Source organism: Poeciliopsis prolifica, unplaced genomic scaffold, assembly GCF_027474105.1.
Source record: "Poeciliopsis prolifica strain line A6 unplaced genomic scaffold, Auburn_PproV2 SCAFFOLD156, whole genome shotgun sequence".
NCBI classification, from domain to species: Eukaryota; Metazoa; Chordata; class Actinopteri; order Cyprinodontiformes; family Poeciliidae; genus Poeciliopsis; species Poeciliopsis prolifica.
This window is the reverse complement of record NW_026562531.1, coordinates 163,665-180,019: the sequence shown is the minus strand read 5'-3', so window position 1 is coordinate 180,019 and position 16,355 is coordinate 163,665. Positions and strand designations below refer to the sequence as shown.

The 16,355-nt window shown below is 49.6% G+C and overlaps 2 pseudogenes; one reads left to right on the top strand and one right to left on the bottom strand.

Annotated features, from left to right (window-relative positions):
* Window positions 1-548: 548 nt before the first annotated feature.
* On the top strand, window positions 549-4,563 carry LOC129356092 (peripherin-2-like; annotated as a pseudogene).
* Window positions 4,564-10,319: 5,756 nt separating this feature from the next.
* LOC129356098 (synapse differentiation-inducing gene protein 1-like) lies at window positions 10,320-15,473 on the bottom strand (annotated as a pseudogene).
* Window positions 15,474-16,355: the final 882 nt, after the last annotated feature.

Genomic DNA, 16,355 nt, shown 5'->3' with positions numbered 1-16,355 from the left:
GGGGCATTTGGGGTAACATGGGGGCATTTGGGGTAACATGGGGGCATTTGGGGTGACATGGGGGGCATTTGGGGTAACATGGGGGCATTTGGGGTAAGGGGGGGGCATTTGGGGGGGGCATTTGGGGTAACATGGGGCATTTGGGGTAACATGGGGGGCATTTGGGGTAACATGGGGGCATTTGGGGTAACATGGGGGCATTTGGGGTGACATGAGGGCATTTGGGGTAACATGGGGGCATTTGAATAGAATAGAATAGAATAGCATTTATTGTCATTGAACAGGATTCAACGAAATTTCTATTGCAACTCCCGTGCAAAAAGTCAAAACATGGGGGCATTTGGGGTAACATGGGGGCATTTGGGGTAACATGGGGGCATTTGGGGTAACATGGGGGGCATTGTCCTCTGATGGACACTGGAGGTGTTGACTGTTGACAATCTGTTGTCATAGTAATGGCATCCTCAGGGCCTCACCTGCCCGGGGGCGGGGCCAGGTGCGCGGGGGCGGGGCCAGGTGCCCGGGGGCGGGGCCAGGTGAGCCCTCTGACAGGAAGGAAGCTGCTGCTTAGCTCCAAACCCATTAGCAGTAATTGGAGGATTACAGCCTCAGATGATCCGCTGCTAATCAGATCAGGAGCGGCTTTAGCAGGACGCCAGGCTGCCGCTCACATTCACACCTCCGCTCCGCTTCGTGCTGGTTCCTGCTGCCGGTTCTGCATCATGACTCAGAACCCTGCGGTCCAGTTCCTGAGCTCCTCCTGGGACGGTTTGCAGCTCTGAGCCTCGTCGTTCCGCAGAGCCGTTGGGGATCGTCGCCGTGAGTCGACGCCATGCCGTTCCTGTCGCTGAAGTTCAACCTGCAGAAGCGGGTCAAGCTGGCTCAGGGTCTCTGGATGCTCTACTGGCTCGCCGTCATCGTGGGCATCATCCTCTTCAGCCTCGGCATCTTCTTCAAGATCGAGCTGAGGAAGAGGAGCGAGATCATGGACAACAACGAGAGCCACCTGGTGCCCAACCTGCTGATCCTGGTGGGCGTGCTGTCCTGCGGCCTGAACGCCTTCGGGGGAAGCTGTGCCACGACTCTCTGGACCCCCAGAAGTTCTCCAAGATGAAGCCGATGCTGCGGCCCTACATGCTGCTGTGCTGCGGCTTCAACGCGCTGCTGCTGCTGCTGGTGCTGCTCTGCTTCCTCATGCAGTTCGCCGTGTACCTGACGCTGGCCGAGGGCCTGAAGAACGCCATCTGCTTCTACAAGGACACGGACACGCCGGGACGCTGCTTCATGAAGCGGACGTTGGACATGACTCAGATCGAGTTCCGGTGCTGCGGAAACAACAACTTCAGGGACTGGTTCGAGGTGCAGTGGATCAGCAACCGCTACCTGGACATGAGCAACGACGGGGTCAAAGAGTGAGTACCTGGACACAGCAGGTCGGGTCGGGTTCTGGGTTGGGTTTAGTGCTTGATGAGGTCGAGCTGCAGGTGGTTGTTGCCTTCAGGGACTCAGCAGGGGATCAATCTGGACTGAAGGAGGTCAAAGTTCCCAGCCTCTGAGGCAGCAGCAGGAGAAAGTTCTGCAGCAGACCCGACCTATTAGAAAGTTAAAGAGCCGAATCTGCATAAAACCGATTGTTATTGCAGCAATAATAATAAAAAGCAGAGGGTGTTTGAAACTGATTAGTGCGTAGGGTGGGTTTACCGCAGAGCGGTCTGGGTCTCTGCTGGGGTTGCAGGATCATATTGGGTGGAGCAGGAAGTGATTGGAAGTACTGAAGGACCAATCAGCTCTATGATAACATGACCAGCTGGAGGCGTGAAGCCTCTGCGAGCTGGAAGCAGAACCAGAACTGCACCTCACTGCTGCTGCAACTTTTCACTGATTTTTAAAAGTTTAGTATTTTCTGTGCTGATTGGTTCAGTCAGTCTGAGCATGCTCAGTTCGGAAGGTCAGGCTTCCATGAGGAACTCTCCATGATTCTCCATGTCCTACCTGAGCAGAGCCCGTTAAAAGGCTCCGCCCGGCGCCCATCCCCGCCCGGCGCCCATCCCCGCCCGGCGCCCATCCCCGCCCGGCGCCCATCCTCCCTCCTAGCAGGCTCTGACCTCTGTGTTTGTCCCTCAGCCGTGTCCTCAGTAATGTGGAGGGGAAGTACCTGATGGACAGCGTCCCGTTCAGCTGCTGTAATCCCGGTTCGCCCCGCCCCTGCATCCAGCATCACCTGACCAATAACTCTGCCCACTACGACTACGACCACCGCACCGAGGAGCTGAACATCTGGAACCGCGGCTGCCGCCAGGCCGTCTTCTCCTACTACAGCGGCATCATGAACAGCATCGGTGCGCTGCTCATCTTCACCATCATCCTGGAGGTAAGACTCCGCCCACACTGCCGCAGCCAATCAGCCTCCGGCACCAGCTTTAGCCCCTGTTAAATGCTATGGCATTAGTCCAGCATGAGCTAAAGCATTGGGGTTAGCACAGCTAACCTTTTAGCTAGCTGTGTTCACCGCTGTGTTGTACCATTCATTCAGAAGTCTGTTCAAAGCCATTTACTGCAGCAAAAACCTTCTAAAATAATCCTGACAGGGTTATTTCTAGCTAATGCTACTGCAATACCATTAGCATGCTAGCATTAGCAATAGATGGAGGCAAACAGTCAGAAACCCAATCAAAGATCATCATCCATGAAGCCTAAGAATTATAGAGCTATGGAAGTAAATCAAATTAAATAGATAATCAGCTGCAGTTCATCATGGCCTCTGTCTGGTTTCAGGACCTCAGACCCACCAAACCCACCTGTTAGCTTATTGTAAGCTTTTCTTTTATGGAAGTTGCATCGTTTCTCCTTCAAACCGTCGGGTCTCTTTTCTGCTAAAACAGTCTCAGCTGTTGGTGTGTGACGTTGAATCAATACGAGACGAGTTCATCTGGTTAGCATTGGATAGCATAGCAGTTTAACATGCTTCACAGCATCAAAGGAAACATTGGAAAGAAAGAAACTTGTATAACTAGTATAACTATTACCTTTAGTCATTAACAACCTGAAGAAACCTTAACTTGTTAGAGTTAGCATTACATTAGCACGTTAAGCTAATAAGACGAGGTTTTTAATTGGATTTCATTCTTCAGAAAACAAACTTTAAAACTTAATGCTGGCAAAAGAACACATGAACATAAAAAACTGCTTCAGAGTTAGCGCTGGCATGCTAATGATAGCTGTTAGCATGCTAACAGACAGCCTCTGATTTAAGCTAGTCCTGCTTCTGAAGGTGGAAGTTGTGGATGAAAGACTCGAAGCATGTTAGCATGTTAGAGAACATGCTAAGTGCGGTCTCTCCAGTTCGTCCTCTGCTGCATCCTGGGACATTTTCAGGGAGTCAAAGTGAAAGGGGTTGATGTCGCTGGAACATTCCAGCTGTGAACCTTGACCTGGCTTCTCAGACTGGACATGTTAACAGAACCAAAGAACAGAACCGTGGATCTGGGCCTGTTGGTCTGTTAACCCCTGGATGGGTTCATGGAGGATCAGCCGCGTTCCTAATCCTCCGTTTAAAACAAGATGATCGTCAGAACACTTGGACCGAACCGGCACCAGGTGACCCGGCACACCGCCACGTTAATCAGATTTACCGCCGTGTTTGCTTCTGAACCGGACCGGTCACGAAACCGGCCGCAGTCCGAGTCCAGTCCATCAGCGACTCGGACTGACCAGAGTGGAGTCCTGAGCTGCTGCAGGTAATCTGCCTGGGGGTTAATCTGCCGCAGCAGGGGGCATTCTGGGAAGACAGGGATGTTTCCTAAGAGGCCCGTTATCTGGGTCAGAACAACAACTTCAACACCTGAAGTTACTGGCTGAAGGACACACCTGAGCTCACCTGGAGGCGCAGAGGGGGACAGAAGGGGACAGAAGGGGGGGAGGGGGTAGAAGGGGCCTGCGGTCCCTGGTTCATAAAGCTGAACACTCCAATAAGAAGCTGCTGCTTGGTGTAGAGCTGAACCATGTTGATCTGTCCAGACTCGCCTGTCCTCTGTCTGTGTGTGTGTGTGTGCGTGTGTGTGTGTGTGTGCGTGTGTGTGTGTGTGTGTGTGTGTGTGTGTGTGTGTGTGACAGGTGGGGGACGTGGCGGGCCTGAAGTACCTGAGCACGGCCCTGGAGACGATGGCTGACCCGGAGAACCCGGAGTGTGAGAGCGAGGGCTGGCTGCTGGAGAAAGGCTTCAAAGAGACGCTGGCCGACCTTCTGTCCAAGGTCAAGACCTTCGGCCGCGCCAACCAGGTGGAGGAGGGTGGGGCATCTCCCGACGCCGATGCCACCTGAAGCCCCGCCCACCAGCAACCTGAGGCATCCCATCCCCTTCCCCACTGCAGCCGTCTGCCCTCCCCACAGCCGGGGGGACAAGAGAGGAGGCACCGCTTCCCGGACTGACAGACTCTACTGAGCATGTGCAGAACACACACTGGACACACACTGGACACACACTGGACACTCACTGGACACACACTGGACACTCACTGGACACACACTGGACACTCACTGGACACACTGGACACACTGGACACTCACTGGACACACTGGCACCACTGGACACTCACTGGACACTGACTGGACACACACTGGACACTCACTGGACACACACTGGACACTCACTGGACACACACTGGACACACTGGACACTCACTGGACACTCACTGGACACACTGGACACACACTGGACACTCACTGGACACTGACTGGACACACACTGGACACACTGGACACTCACTGGACACACACTGGACACACTGGACACACACTGGACACACTGGACACTCACTGGACACACACTGGACACACTGGACACACACTGGACACACTGGACACACACTGGACACACTGGACACTCACTGGACACACACTGGACACACACTGGACACACTGGACACACACTGGACACTCACTGGACACACACTGGACACACACTGGACACACTGGACACTCACTGGACACTCACTGGACACTCACTGGACACACACTGGACACACTGGACACACACTGGACACACACTGGACACTCACTGGACACACACTGGACACACTGGACACTCACTGGACACACACTGGACACACTGGACACACACTGGACACACTGGACACTCACTGGACACACACTGGACACACACTGGACACACTGGACACTCACTGGACACTCACTGGACACTCACTGGACACACACTGGACACACTGGACACACACTGGACACACACTGGACACTCACTGGACACTCACTGGACACACACTGGACACACTGGACACACACTGGACACACACTGGACACTCACTGGACACTCACTGGACACACACTGGACACACTGGACACTCACTGGACACACACTGGACACACTGGACACACACTGGACACACTGGACACTCACTGGACACACACTGGACACACACTGGACACACTGGACACTCACTGGACACTCACTGGACACTCACTGGACACACACTGGACACACTGGACACACACTGGACACACACTGGACACTCACTGGACACTCACTGGACACACACTGGACACACTGGACACACACTGGACACACTGGACACTCACTGGACACTCACTGGACACTCACTGGACACACACTGGACACACTGGACACACACTGGACACACACTGGACACTCACTGGACACTCACTGGACACACACTGGACACACTGGACACTCACTGGACACTCACTGGACACTCACTGGACACTCACTGGACACACACTGGACACACACTGGACACACACTCTCCCAGAGAACTGTGTGTGTTTCCTTCCAGTCTGTAAATTTGTCACCAGAACATTTTAATTGAACAGAACATGAGGTCCAGATGACCTGAGCCCGACCGGTACCACCCGGTACCACCCGACCCGGCAGCCCTGACTCTGGCCTTCAGCTGCAGTGTCTCAGTGTGTCCTGCAGGGGGCTCAACTTTGAAGGACTCTTGCCAAAGTTTTTGGTTTTTACGCCCAGACTTGAGTTTGTTGATGGTCGGGCGGTTCGGGACCGGTTGGTACCGGTTGGTACCGGTTGGTACCGGTTGGTACCGGTTCGGGACCGGTTGGGTGGGTTGCTATGGAAACAGATAGCCAAAGAACAGGTGAACAGGTAAACACTTCCTCATCTGGACTTTATGCAGAGATGTGCAGCAGGCAGGAAGTCATGACATAATTGGACATGCAAATAGTTACGGCAGAGTAACAGGAAGTGATGTCAGAGTCCTTTGCTAGCAGAAAGTAGATGACAAGAGTTACAACAAGTGACGTCACTGGGCTGGATCTGTCCAAGGACACAGACCTTGAATCCGGACACAGCTCCAGTCTGGCCACTTGACTTCCAGCCCAGTGACGTCACTTGTTGTAACTCTTGTCATCTACTTCCAAGGACCGGTCCAAGGACCGGTCCAAGGACCGGAAGAGAGGAGCAGTGAGTGGACCTCACCAAGCTCCGCCTAAAACCGACCCAGAAATCCCACAAACAAAAGCTGGCGGCGCTTTGTTTCTGTGTGAACATGGAGTCTTGGACTGATTCTGAGTCGATTAGCTCATCATTTCACCAAATATCAGCTCCAACAGGGACAGAGGATCGGACAAGTCCATTGATGTTGTTATTTTCAGTCCTAACATTTCATTTTGCAAGCTTTTAGGACTTGAGGTCAGGCTGGTAGCTACTAAAGCTAACAGAGATGTTAGCTTAACGTCAAAGGAAGGAATGAGTTGCTTTTACAGTTCTCTTGTTAGAAAGACTCTTATGTCTGAGTTAAGCAACTCAGCTCCTATTTTTTTCAAATTAAGTAAATTCATAATTGAAGTGTTATGTAGAACTCAGTGCAGTCGCGTCATTTAGCAGGAGAGTGCTAACTGGTTGATGTTAGCTCACAAGCTCTGCTGCATCAGAAACATACTTACATTTTTATGTCAAACTCAGCGAAAGACTCATTTATAATATTTTCACTTCTAACATGGAAACTTTTTAGTTTGTTATTCCACTTCTTGCTAACTTGCTAACAGTGTTAGCGAAACAGCAGCAAAACAAACAGTGGATCACCATGGTAACGTGGAGCCTGGCGCTACGTTAGCATCCATTTACTCATTTGTTTTTCTGAATAAACTTTATTTATTACAGTAAACAGCCATACAGTGGTATTGAGGCCTTCCTCTGATGCAGATTATATGGATGAGTTGGTCCAGAAGGTTTTGAGTCTCATCAGAACGATGAGAATGAGAATAATGAGAATGATAATGGAGGAACTGGTTTTCTGTCCAAGAAAGGAATTCAAATAATTGACTTTTTTCAAGAGATGTGAATACTTTTTTAAAAACACCATAAATATTTTCTTCATTCAAATTTAGCTAAAAAATAAAAATAAAATTTTAAGACGTTTCGTCTTCTGGTTCCTACAAAAGTCAAGCTGAAAATTATTTAAGAACACCAACTTCTACTTTTTATTCACTGTGGTTCCTCATGTCCCCACTTATTTACATGCAGAAAGAATTTTGTCAATATGCTAAATACATATTGATCATATCTGGTTCCGTCTCTTATTGGCAGAGATTATTGAAGTGCACTGAGCCTCGTCCAGCAGAGTTCAACCGTTTCCCAGAGCGGATAACAAAACCAGCCGCTGTTTGTGGATAGAACACAAAAAGACAATCATTTCCCAGAGGAGCATAAAATAAAGCATGAAGACAAGAAAATGACAATCAAAATAAATATGAATGAAGAAAACAGCACAAATTGTGATACATGTGCCAGATGTGAATTAACATGAAAGATGATCCAACAAGTTGATTTCACTCTTTGGTTAGTTGAGGATTGAATTATTAATAAATAATGTTTAAGTTCAATCCAAAAAAACTGAAAAGTTGCATCTATTTACTAATGCATGTACATTAGCTTGTGTTTGTGACACTATGGCAAGCTGTTTTGACATAAATTCAGTTTCATCTGACTATCCGTAATTATATTCCAGATATCTGAAAATGCATTTTGACTATCTGGAATAATAATTCAAGATATCTGCGTTTACATCTTGATGAGTCAAAATTCCTTTCAAGATTTCTCAGATGACGTCACTGGATCTGTAATTTGATGAGACTCGTATCCGGAATTATGATTTAAGATATCTTGAACTGAATTATCACCAATCAAAATGACAATTTTAGATATGTGAATTAAGAATGAGGTGGAAGCCCCTTTGTGCTGCCCAAACAGTTGCCTGAAGAATTTGATGTTTCCTGCACAAAATTGTCCATAAATGGCAGAAATTAGAAAGAGCTCGGCAATGTTGGAAATGCGGAAAACTATAAGACTGCTAATGATATCTGCTAAAAAATCCTGTTTATTCATTTCTGATGAAACGAATGCCCTTAAAAGCTTTTGAAAAGCTAAACCTGCTGTTGTCAACCCATTTTCAACATGAAAGTTGTGAATTTTCAAACATCTTGTTTTGTTTTTTCTGTTTTTCATTGTTTTATTAAACTTTCAAATTGACGCTTTGACTAGACAGAATGCTAATTCAAGATATCAGTTTTAAGATATCTTGCATAGAAAAGTTGAATAATTCAAAATATCTCGAATTCATTTAGAGATATTTCAAAAAGGAATTTTGACTAGTCAACATTATAATTCAAGATATCTCTCATTTAGTTTTGTCTAGTCATTATTTGCTTTTAAGATATCTATAATTTAACTTTCACTAGTCAAAACTACATTTCTCCTATCCAAAATACATTTAAGATATCTTGAATTATGGACTAATTAGAGATATCTTTGATTAGAATCATGACTAATCAAAACTACAGTTGAGATATCTTCAATTTACTTTTTGACTAGTCATAATTCATCGTAGATATCTTGAATTGAAGTCTGCATACAAAACAAGGATACATTTTGACTGGTCAGAATGTAATTAGATATTAGTCATAAAACTATTTGATATCTGGAATGTAAGGGCAGTAAAACCGAATTTATGTTAAAATGTCTTGCCATATACTGTATTATTCTTCACCTTTTTAATGAAGGCTGTAAAAATAAATATATTAGTTTGATTCTAAAATGTGTTTTGCACATTTCTGTCAGGAATAAATAGAAGCAAATTATTCATTTTCAAATCTAAACTGCAGATAAAAAGTTCCATTGAACCAGGATGTTTGAAGGATTCATTCATTCATTCGTTCATTCATTCATTCATTCATTCATTCATTCATTCATTCATTCATCCTGATCAGGAATGAATGATCTACCAAACGAGCCTGCAGCGCCCCCTGGAGGCCCCAGCAGCTCATGTTTTGGTGAGCAGATACTTGAGTTTTTCACACTGGCGCCTAAAAACGTTGCGAAAATCACGTTGTCATTTACAGAGAAGAAGAAGAAAATTATTTGCCGCCATTGTTGCTCTGCCTGAACGCCGGACCTGCAATGAATCATGGGATATGAATCCTGGGTCCAGTCTTTGAATTCAGACACAGCTTATGACTTCATCACTCAGGAAATGATGTCAACATTTCCTGAGTGCTGACGTCACATTTCCACAGGAAATGGTGACCTTGTAACAGGAAGTGACGTCAGACTGAAACTCTAGAATAAAAAGTCCAGAACCAATCAGTGTCTGTCTTTTATTCAGCATCATCCAACTGGGCCGTCGTCATGGAGACGTCTCCAGAGGTCAGCGACGTCCAGGTCAAAGGTTGCATTTATTTAGGAACAAAATGGAGCTAAACGGGTCATGAACAGAACCACAGGAGACCGGTTCTGGAGAGGATCGGCTCAAAACGGCTCCAGGACCCAGACTGCACCTGGGTCAAAGGTCACAGCCTCATCAGATATTCTGAGTTCTCTGGAGCTTCTGCAGAACCCGGCGGTTCTGGTTCTGTGGGTTCTGACCCATCTGCTAAACAGATCAGGACGTTAATGAGCTCAGAGGACAGATTAGTTCTGCTGACGCAGGAAGAAACACCGGCTCGGGTCGGGTCGGCTCGGGTCGGGTCGGGTCGGGTCGGCTCGGTCGGCTCGGGTCGGTCGGGTCGGGTCGGTTCGGGTCGGGTCGATCGGGTCGGGTCGGGTTGGCTCGGGTCGGTCGGCTCGGGTCGGCTCGGGTCGGGTCGAGTCGGGGTCGGGTCGGGTTGGCTCGGGTCGGGTCGGCTCGGGTCGGGTCGGCTCGGGTCGGGTCGGCTCGGGTCGGGGTCGAGTCGGGTCGGCTCGGGTCGGCTCGGCTCGTCGGGTCGGGTCGGCTCGGGTCGGGTCGGCTCGGGTCGGGTCGGCTCGGGTCGGGTCGAGTCGGGTCGGTCGGGTTGGCTCGGGTCGGGCTCCGGACGCTCAGGTTGCAGTGCGGCTCACAGAGGGAAACCAGAACCTGAACAGAACCTGCATCAAGGTCAGAGCTGCAGAACCTTCTGGACCAGTCGTCCACGGCTCAATGGAAACCCGGCCCACGTGGTTCTGCTGGGCCGGACCGGCACCACCGGCCCGTGGCTCCATCAAATCAGGAACCGGGAAATCCGTGAACAGAACCAGAACCAGAACCAGCTACAGCGGGAAAACAAACCCAGATTCAGTTCAGAGCAACCAGAACCTCCCAGTGGGGATCAGAACCGTCTGGACCAGAACCACAGCAGGTTCTGGATCTTCATCCACCTGGCAGGTAAGTCTGATGATGATGATGATGATGAAGGTTTACAAACATCCAAAAACCTTCAGAGAAAAATCCAGAACCAGACGAGACCCAACGGTCCAAAACCAGCAGAACCTCTGAGGCGCCCGGCCGGCTGCTGTTGCCATGGTTACCCACTTCTGGTTCTTGGACAGGGAGGCGACGATCGCCACGACGACGCCCACGTAGATCCCGGTTCCTATGGTGATGGAGAGAACGGCGAGGAAGAGCGCCCGCCTGGAGGCGGAGCCGGCCAGGTGGAGGTCACCTTTAGACGCCGCCGGCTGGCCTGCGGACAGAGACAGAGGTCACGACCCCCACCATCGCCATGGAAACAATCAGGACACACCGCCACGCTGACAGGAAGCGGCTTCCTCCAATCAGGGCCAGGGGGCGGGGCTTCCTCCAATCAGGGCCAGGGGGCGGGGCTTCCTCCAATCAGGGCCAGGGGCGGGGCTTCCTCCAATCAGGGCCAGGGGGCGGGGCTTCCTCCAATCAGGGCCAGGGGGCGGGGCTTCCTCCAATCAGGGCCAGGGGCGGGGCTTCCTCCAATCAGGGCCAGGGGGCGGGGCTTCCTCCAATCAGGGCCAGGGGGCGGGGCTTCCTCCAATCAGGGCCAGGGGGGGGCTTCCTCCAATCAGGGCCAGGGGGCGGGGCTTCCTCCAATCAGGGCCAGGGGGCGGGGCTTCCTCCAATCAGGGCCAGGGGGGCGGGGCTTCCTCCAATCAGGGCCAGGGGGCGGGGCCTCCAATCAGGGCCAGGGGGCGGGGCTTCCTCCAATCAGGGCCAGGGGCGGGGTTCCTCCAATCAGGCCAGGGGGCGGGGCTTCCTCCAATCAGGCCAGGGGGCGGGGCTTCCTCCCACCCTTCCAGGTTCTGGACGGGTTCCGATGTTCCCATGCTTTCTGGACCCGGGTCAGGGGTCAGAGGTCAGGGGTCAGAGGTTCTGATCTCACAGCTCAACAGCATTTTTAATTGTTTGGTCCTACAAAATAAAAGACTCCATATTTCCCCCTCATTTGGACTTTCAAATAAATGTCAAAGACCAGGTCAGAAAGGTAGATTCCACCTGGAGGTTCTGACCCGGTGGATCCAGACTGGGTCCTGGAGGTTCTGACCCGGTGGATCCAGACTGGGTCCTGGAGGTTCTGACCCGGTGGATCCAGACTGGGTCCTGGAGGTTCTGGCGTCCATGTTGAGTTCTCTTCCGGTGTAACACACCTGGACCCAGGAAGTTACATCATCAGGACAAACTCTGAACCCTGCCGGTCGGAACCAGACCTTCACATCAGAACCATCAGAATCTGCTGGACCAGAACCCACAGCAGGAGCCTGTCGCTATTGGCAACAAGCATGTACTGAGCACGCTCACTGCAGAGCGGTTACTTAGCAACCAGAGCAGGGAACGGGCAGCAACAAGAGAAGAAGAAACTGCAGGAGGTCCTGGGTCAACGCAACATCCACCCACACAGGCCCCGCCCACCCAGGCCCCACCCTTACAGGCCCCGCCCTTACAGGCCCCGCCCACCTGGTGCGCCAGGTAGAAGGCAGCGATGCCGAGTGGCCAGAAGCAGCAGAGCATGGAGAAAACACTGAGGCTCCGATGATCCCTGGGAGGAAGCAGCAGGAAGGTGTCATCACTGAGAGAGGAGGAGCTGGAGAGGTCGCTCTGCACACGCACACACACACACACACACAACACACACACACACACGTAGATCTACAGTTATAGATCTAGAGTCAATGCACAGCTTCAGTTATTACAACTAAAAACTAGCGATCAGCCTGAAACCTGGGAGTAGTGATGACCTCTGACCTCTGACCTGAACCTCCAGAGCCACATAAAGACAGTAACAAAATCGGCCTTCTATCACCTGAAGAACATCTCCAGGATTAGAGGACTAATGTCTCAGCCAGATCTAGAGAAACTCATCCCTGTGTTTATCTTTAGTCTCATTGATTATTGTAACAGCGTCTTCACAGGCCTGTCCAACAAATCAATCCTCCAGCTGATCCAGAAGCTGCTGATCCTGTTTCACTAAAACCAGGAAGATAGAGACATAACAGCAGTTTTTAAAGTCCCTCCACTGGCTCCCTGTAGCTCAAAGAATAGACTTTAAATACTGTTGTTAGTTTATAAATCACTGAACGTTTAGCACCACAATACATCAAGATCTGCTGTTGTTGTATCAACCTTCCAGACTCTCAGATTCTGGTTCTGGTTCTGCTCTGCATCCCCAGAACCAGAACCAAAAGAGGAGAAGCAGCTTTCAGCATCTATGCACCAAACATCTGGAACAAACTTCCAGAAAACTGTAAAACAGCAGAAACCCTGACTTCCTTTAAATCTCGACTAAAAACCAGCTGATTAGTTTGATTTGAAATGTAATATGTAACAATGTATTGTTGATTCTATGACTTTGTATTTTTGTGTTTTGTTAAGAATTAAAAGAGGAATAACTTGATTTAGCTCGTTAATTCCTCTCTGATCCCAGATTCTTGTGCCTCAATATGCGCAGGGAGAAAGAGCAATCAATCAATGCAAGAAGCATCTCACCTAGATTATCAAAAGTCCAAGACATGACAAAACAGAAACAATTACACAACTTGAAAGTAAAGGCAGAAAATGCATTTTCTGGAAATTGCGAACTCGGGCAGAAAGCAATTTGAACTCTTTGTTGCAAACAAAAACTTTTAGAAGCCTGTGCCTTTCTCTAAATGTAATATATGCATTAGGAGGTGTGTGTTTTCCTCAGTGGGGTCTGTCTTAGTATTGATTTTATTACCTCCTGATATATGGATCGTCCAACTGGGTCTCTGCCGTACCAGGCGTCTCCTGCAACTCTCCCTGAGCTAAATTACTTCCTCTGTCTGTTTTAGTTCTGCCTCAAATGATTCAACAAGAACGTAGTTTGTATTTTTAACCAAGCTTGCACCAAATGTAATGCTAAATAATGACGATAAGTTTGGATCTAAGAAGTAACTAATTCAAACATGCTTAAAGAAATATATTTAATTCTAATAAAGATAAAATTATTATAAAAAGTTTTAAGATCCTAGTGAACTTTTGAACCACGCTAAGGAATCTGTTCACTGTCTGGCAGACAGACTCCCTGTCTAAAGAGAGTTAAGGAGTCTCAGTCTGTCTTTCTTTAAGATCCTCCCTATAGGATTTATATAAAACTTTTAGAGTGATCAGTTGTTTTAGTTTGGATCTTTATCCAAGTTTGTCTTAACGTAAAGATTAGCCTGTGTACTATTGTGCTAATTTAAAATTCTATTTCAACAGTTTATGATGAAAACACTTTGAAACGCCTTGCTGCTGAAATCAAATCAAATTTGATTGATTGATTGAATGTACACACAATGTACACAATATACACACTAAACATTGAGTCTGATGTAACCCGAAGGTTTCATCAGACAATGGATGGATGGTTGCTGACCTCCAGCTCCTCGTTCCTGACTGGGTCAAAGGTCATCGGGGGAATCTTGGCCTCATCTCCACTGAGCTCCAGTAACTTGCAGTCAGAGAGTCGCAGGGAAGATGCGGCTGAGCAACAAGTGGGGGCGGGGATTTCGATGAAGGTCGTCTCACAGCAGGCTCCGCCCACAGGCTCCGCCCACAGCCGCAGCAGGAGGCCTGGAGCCTGGGGGGGGGGGGAGGGCGCGGGGGTCCAGCTGCTGGGGAGGCTCCGCCCCCGGCCCGTGGGTGTCGATGAGGCCGCAGTGTTCTTTCAGGGGGGACGGGCCCGCCTCCGCTGCTCCGCCCTGCATGGTGCTCCTGCTGCTCCTCAGAGGGTCAGAGGTCAAACTGTGACCTGGAATAGGAACAGGAAGCTGTCAGTATGGGCTGCTGGCCTGAAGAGGCCCAGAGAGCAACCGTCAGGAACCAGTTCCCACTGTGATGGCTTGTTGTGTCCTTGGGCACCTGCTGCTGGTGGTGTGGGGCCCAACAGGGTGGTGTAGGCCCAACAGAGGGCGCTGTGCAGGCAGCCTGGCCTCAGTACCTCAGGGCAGCCAGGGCTACTATCCAGTATATAGTAGCACCTGCAACCTCTAAAGCGGACAGAACTGATGCCATCAACATGTGGTAGCTACATGCTATTACAGCTATATGCCAATTCCAGCTTCCGATTCAGGAAATGGCTAAAGGGCGATTCCACCTAATTATTCACTACCTACTACATCTTCAATTGTTAAAAATCTCCAACAAGACCCTTCAAACCTGGACTGGATCATTCTGCTCTCTGAGGGAATCGATTTTATTTTGAAGGGATTGTTAGGGTTAGCTTAGCTTTCAGTGCTAATGAAAGGAGCTTATTGTCAGGTTCTGTGTTTTAATTCCGAGTTTCTGTGTCCTGTGTCTCCTCGTTGTCCTGTCTTCCCCTTGATTGTTCCCAGGTGTGTCTCGTTCCCCTGATTACCCTCAGTGTATTTAGTCCCTCCTGTGTCCTCTGTTCCTCGTCGGGTCCTTGTCAGATTGTCGTTGTTTGTCAGATTGTCGTTGTTTGTCAGATTGTAGTTGCTTGTTTTGGTTTTCCGCCTGTTAGACCAGTTGTTACCGGTGTTGTTGTTACCGGTGTTGTTGTTGGTGTTGTTGTTACCGGTGTTGACCCTGGCTTCCGCTCAGCCGTGCTGCCTGGCCGCGGACTCCGTTTATTGACTGTGTTTTTGTGGACTATTTTGTTATTAAATTACACCACCGTTCACTTACCTGGGTCTCCAGCGTGCTGCTTCACCACCGCAAACCCATGACACTTATAACGCAAAGAGCAAGAGAAGTTGCCATGGAGACATGTTATTCAGAGTGACGTAAATAAAACATGTTTGAAACTTTCTCCAGTGAGTTTTATACTCTAACTGGGTTTGATGCTCATGTTCTGACTCCTGCTTGGTTGCCATGCTTTCCATAGAAAGCAGCTCCTGGTTCGGCGTCCTGAGTTCTGGATCAGACTCCCGGTTCGGAACCTTTTCATGCAGCAGACAATTCCCCCCTCCCTCCTCCCCCCGACACCAACACGCACGCGCAAGGCTGTTTACAGGCAAAATGCGTGAAGCTCATGATAATAATTAAATACCCACACACTGGCTCTGACGTCATCCCTGTGATCACGAGCGCGCATACTCGCCTCGCAAGGTGCGAGAGTGTCTTCATCTGAGGGGCTGCTGTCCGTCCTCCGCCCGACCTCAGAGCGCTCTGAGCCGGGCAGGAGCTGGCAGAGCCCCGCGGAGGAGCCGCGGAGCTCCGGACCTCTGAAGTCGAGAGAAGAGCTCGGCGTGCGGGCAGCAGAGCGTCCAGGTGTCCAGGAGGCTGGAGGAGCCCAGTCCACCTCGCTGCAGCAAACAGGAAGGGGCGGGACGGACCAGTGTCACACCTTATATAGCAGGGGTCCCCAAAGTGGGTCCCTGAGGGCCGCGTTGTGCATGTTTTAGGCTCGTTAGAGGCAGAAGAACAACATTGAGCTGCTGAAAAGGTTGTCACTACCACCAAGGAGAGAACTAAAGCATGCAGGATGCAACCGACCCTCCAGGACCCACTTTGGGGACCCCTGTTAAATGGAAACGGGCCCATTAAAGTGAAGGGGCGCTATTTCCTATATTATCCTACCGTTTTTGGCAGCGTAAAAATAAAAATGTGAATTTTTGCTTTTATCTGTTTTCACACCTGGTTGTA